This window comes from Apium graveolens, chromosome 6 (genome assembly GCF_009905375.1).
Source record: "Apium graveolens cultivar Ventura chromosome 6, ASM990537v1, whole genome shotgun sequence".
In the NCBI taxonomy this organism is placed as follows: domain Eukaryota; kingdom Viridiplantae; phylum Streptophyta; class Magnoliopsida; order Apiales; family Apiaceae; genus Apium; species Apium graveolens.
In genome coordinates this window covers 248,031,820-248,036,782 of record NC_133652.1, presented here as the reverse complement: position 1 = coordinate 248,036,782, position 4,963 = coordinate 248,031,820, and positions in this window count along the sequence as shown.

Genomic DNA, 4,963 nt, shown 5'->3' with positions numbered 1-4,963 from the left:
CCAGCCTAGGGGACCGGTGATAAATACAATCTTCAGAGGACCACAACCCCGAGGGCCTGTGATAAACACAATTTTTAGAGGACCAACTGCTGCTGGGTTATCCAAGAACTCCAGGAAAGCGTATGCCCGAGAAGTTATGCATATTGGGGAAGCCCCAAAGAGGGCCAGGACAGGAGTAACAATGTCTTTTGATGATTCTGAACTAGAGGGTGTAAAATTTCCCCATGACGACCTATTGGTTATAACCCCGATAATAGGGAACATCCCAGTGAGAAGGGTCCTTTTGGATAATGGTGCTTCAGTGGATATCTTGCTCCATGACACCTTTTTGAGGATGGGATATAACGACTCCCAATTGACCCCAACCGACATGCCAATATATGGATTTGCGGGAGTGGAGTGCCCCGTAGAAGGGATAATCAAGTTGCCAGCAACCATAGGACAGGAACCAAGGCAAGCAACTCGGATGTTGGACTTTGTGGTGGTGAAGGCTGGTTCGACTTACAACGCTATCATGGGAAGAACATGGATACACACCTTCAAGGCAGTCCCTTCTTCCTACCATTCAGTTATGAAGTTTCCCACCCGGGATGGGATCGGAGAAGAGAGAGGAGATCAAAAAATGGCTAGAAGTTGTTATGTGGCCTCTTTGAGGGCAGATGGAGTTGGGGGCAAGTTCTTCCTATTGAAGATCTGGATATCCGAGAGAATTATAAGAAAAGAGGAAAGCCAGCAGAAGACTTGGTTTCAATTCCTTTAGCCCCCGAAGATCCTGAGAAGGTGACTTTTATTGGAGCTACGCTCGAGGAGCCCCTTAGAGGGAAGTTGGTGAAATTTTTACAAGAAAATAGTGACATATTTGCATGGTCAGCAGCTGATATGCCAGGCATAGACACGGAACTTATTACTCACAAGCTGAATGTGGACCTGAATCAGAAAACAGTGAAACAAAAGAAAAGAAGTTTTGCTCTAGAAAGGAAAGAAGCTATAAAACAGGAAGTGGAGAAGCTCTTAGAGGCCGGTTTCATTAAGGAGATTCAATTTCCGGAGTCGTTAGCAAACCCTATAATGGTGAAGAAGGCCAATGGAAAATGGAGGATGTGTGTGGACTTCACTGATCTAAATGATGCCTGTCCCAAGGACTGTTTCCCGTTACCAAGGATCGATACTTTGATAGATGCCACTGTTGGGCATGAGATGCTGAGATTCATGGATGGATTTAGTGGATACAATCAGATCAAGATGCATAAGGAAGACATTCCAAACGTATCATTCATCACTGACTTTGGTGTTTATTGTTATCTTGTTATGGCATTTAGTCTCAAGAATGCAGGAGTCACCTATCAAAGGTTGGTAAATAAAATTTTTAAGGATCTTATTGGCAAGACTATGAAAGTCTATGTTGATGACATGTTAGTCAAGAGTCTAGTAAAGACTGATCATATAACCCATTTGAAGGGATCTTTCGAGGTCCTGAGGTACCACAAGATGATGTTAAATCCTACGAAGTGTGCTTTCGGAGTAGGATCTGGAAATTTTTTGGGATTGATGGTCTCCAAGAGAGGGATCGAGGCCAATCCCGACAAAATAAAGGTAATCTTGGACATGGAGTCACCAAAAACTGTCAAAGATGTTCAGAAGCTCACGGGAAGGGTTGCTGCGCTGGGACGATTCATCTCCAAGTCAGGAGACAAGTGCTTGTCGTTCTTCAAGTCCTTAAAGAAGGTCAAAGATTTTCAATGGAGTGTGGAAAGCCAGAAGGCATTTGAGGAATTGAAAAAATATATGGCTCAAGCCCCGTTGTTGGCCAAGCCAGTTTTAAACGAGGTTCTATACTTGTACTTGGCCATTTCAGAAAACGCCTTAAGCGCTGTGTTGGTTAAGGAGGAACTGAAAATCCAGAAACCCGTATACTATGTCAGCAAAATTCTGCATGGAGCTGAGTTGAATTATTCAACCATTGAGAAGTTTGCTTTAGATTTGGTAATGGCTTCAAGAAAGATACGTCCTTACTTTCAGGCTCATCAAATTGAGGTTCTAACAAATCAACCCTTGAGAAATATAATCCATAGTCCTAAGGCTAGTGGGAGACTGATCAAATGGGCAATAGAGCTGGGAGAATTCGACATCAAATATAAGCCTCGAATGGAGATAAAAGCCCAGGCATTGGCTGACTTCGTGGTGGAATGTACCATACCCAACCAAGAAGTCGGGGGGCAGGAAGATACCATACCTCAAGACAAGGGAGTTTTTTAAGGAGGACAAAGAAAAGGTTGATAAGGAGAAAGAATACTGGGTTCTCTATTTTGATGGAGCATCAAAAATAAATTCAAGTGGAGCAGGTTTGGTTTTACAAAGCCCTGATGGGTTCTTAATTGAGTATGCCATGAAGTTAGACTTCCCAATCACAAACAATGAGGCAGAATATGAAGCTCTGATAGCTGGTCTTGGCTTAGTAGGGACACTTAGAGTCAAGAACTTAAAAGTCTGTGGAGACTCGAAGCTGGTCATATCCCAGGTGAAGGGAGAGTTTGAGGTAAAGGATGATACGATGGCTAAGTATGTCCGCCTAGTAAGGGCCGTGATGACCCAATTCGATGAATGCCATGTTGAGCACATTCCAAGGGAGGAAAATGTTAAGGCAGATGCATTATCAAAGTTTGCTTCATCTGAGATAGAGGAAAGTTCAGGAAGTGTGTACTTCCGCGTCCTGAAGACACGAAGCATTGATGTTAAGCTTGTAGCTCCTATAGGTCTGGGGACGTCATGGATAGATCCCATTAAGACTCATATTCAAACCGATTGGTTGCTGAATGATGCTAGTGAAGCACGAAAATTGGCTGTTCGAGCACTAAGATACTCATTGATAGATGGAATTATGTATAAAAGATCTTTCGTGGTTCCCTACTTAAGGTATCTCAGGCCCGATGAGGCACGCTTGGCTCTTGAAGAAGTACATGAAGGCATATATGGGCAACACTTGGGGGGCAGGGCCTTAGCTCATAAGATAACCCGTTTAGGCTTCAATTGGCCAGAAATGATGGCTGATGCCAAAGAATATGTGAAAAAGTGTGACCGCTGTCAGAAGCACGCACCAGTCGTTAGACAACCCCCCGAGATACTGACCTCCATCAACTCGCCCATCCCTTTTGCTATGTGGGGAATGGATATACTGGGGCCTTTCCCCATAGCCACGACACAAAGGAAGTTCCTGATTGTAGCCATTGATTATTTTACTAAGTGGATTGAAGCCAAGCCTTTGGCCAAAATCACAACTAAACAAGTTGCACAATTCCTGTGGGAAAATATCATGTGCCGGTATGGAATTTCCCGCATCCTAGTCACTGACAATGGAACACAATCTAACAATGAGGAATTCAAGAAGTATTGTGAGGAGAATGAAATTGAGTTGCGATTCACCTCTGTGGCTCACCCGCAAGCCAATGGGCAAGCAGAAGTGGCGAATCGAATAATCCTGGATGGACTAAAGAAGAGGATCGAGAAGTCAAGGAATAACTGGGTGGATGAAATACTCCCATTACTATGGGCCTATAGGACTATCTGTAGAGTCACGACTGGAGCAACTCCCTTCATGTTAGCATATGGTACAGAAGCAGTTGTTCCTGTAGATATATCATATTCCTCCCCCAAGATTCAAGCTTTCAATGCTGAGGAAAATGAAGAAGGGCAAAGGTTAGCCCTGGATCTAATTGATGAAGCACGAGATGAGGCACATGCAAAGATAGTGGAATATCAGAAAAGAGCTTCTTTCTACTACAACCTAAGGGTTAAAGAAAGGTTCTTCAAACAAGGTAACTTAGTCTTGAGGAAAGTGGAAGCTTCTGGTGTAGGGCAGAAAGGGAAACTTTCCCCAAATTGGCAAGGACCATACAAAGTCAAGAGCGTTCAGGGTAGAGGAACCTACAAGCTGTAGACTATGGATGGTTTTGAAGTCTCGAGAACTTGGAATGCCCAAAACCTGAAAGTTTACTATGTGTAAAACAGTTAAAGCACGATTCTCACTTGTCAAAGTGACAAGAAGGTTTAAAAGCACCTTGAAGCTTTGCTTGCTTAGGATTTTTTATAGAAGATATATTTAGGTTTTATCAGGGTTGAACCAATCTCATGTAAGGTATCAAGAATACCAAGTTATAATAAAGAGCGTTCGACTTAAGCCTATTAGATTGATGTATTGTGAAGGATAAAACCAAGTTATAAACTTGAGTTTGAAAACTCAGAAAAAATATGATGATACTTGGGCAATACAACTGAAAATAATAAAAGTCAATTACAAAGTTCAATATTATTTAAGAAAGAAGAAATACATAAATTTTAGGCCTTGGAAGGCTCAGATTCTTCGGAACCACTATACGAAGTCTCCTCGGACGTCTCTTCAGTCGGTCCCTCGGATGTCTCTTCGGAAGTCTCCGTAGAGGTTCCCTTGGAACTATCCTCGGACGCCTTGGAGACCGCATAAGACGCTGGTTTAGGAGACGCTGGCTTTGGAGCCTCTTCTACCCTGGCCTTCTTTATAACAGGCTCGGTCTCCTCCTCAGAAGAAGATTCCTCCTCTTCAGAGCTGGATTCAAGCTCTTTCCTTTTTTGGCCTTGGCCCTGGCTTTCTGATGGGCCATCCTTAATCAGATCAGCAAGTTTATCTGCAACGCCCCCAAGTGCTAGAACTCGCACAGGACAAGGGAAGGAAGATTGTTCAAGGACTTCTGGAAACTCATCCTGGATAGCCTCCACAGCGGCGTCCCAGCCTTCCTTGTAGCTGACTGGATGTAGGAGGGCATCATGCTCCACCATTAAATCCTTAAAAACTTAAGTATCCATCCAGTCGTCAAAGGCTTTGTCCTTTTGAGCCTTGAGGATAATATTCTCAGCCCGGGCCGTTTCCAGGTCAGAAGTTGATGAAGCGAGCTGGGCTTAAAAAGCCTCTATCCTCTTGTTGGCCTCCTCC